Below are 363 nucleotides of genomic sequence, written 5' to 3' on the forward strand. Positions count from 1 at the left end.
GGTTTCTCACCTTGTCCCCCCACAGCCCCCCAGAAGGGTTGCCTTGCCTCTGCAACCCCCATGCCACCCTGAGGGACACCCCACGCCAAGGATGCTGTGCCACCGATCCACTGCTGGTCTGCCACCTCCTCTCCCTGGAGCAGCATCTAGCCCAGGACCTCCCAAGGGCTTTGGGTTTGGGAAGGTGCTCAACACATCCCCAAGACAAATGATGCCCCAGGGTTGTGGCTGGGACAGGACCCCGCTCGCGGCTGTATGAGACCCCCCCGCATCCACCCGCAGGAGAGCTGATGGGCTCGGTTGTGGAGGTTTCACCCCCAAGCTTGGCTGGGGGCTCCACCACCACTGGCACCAACACGGGGG

The 363-nt window shown here is 64.2% G+C and overlaps 1 protein-coding gene across 1 annotated transcript in view; it reads right to left on the bottom strand.

Moving 5' to 3' along the window:
• The window catches only part of LOC104502391 (exostosin-1-like), a gene marked incomplete at its 5' end in the record, with an annotated part of 2,969 nt that overhangs the window by 2,305 nt on the left and 301 nt on the right, over positions 1-363 (bottom strand). The window lies entirely within an intron of this gene.

Source organism: Buceros rhinoceros, unplaced genomic scaffold, assembly GCF_000710305.1.
Source record: "Buceros rhinoceros silvestris isolate BGI_N320 unplaced genomic scaffold, ASM71030v1 scaffold33312, whole genome shotgun sequence".
NCBI classification, from domain to species: Eukaryota; Metazoa; Chordata; class Aves; order Bucerotiformes; family Bucerotidae; genus Buceros; species Buceros rhinoceros.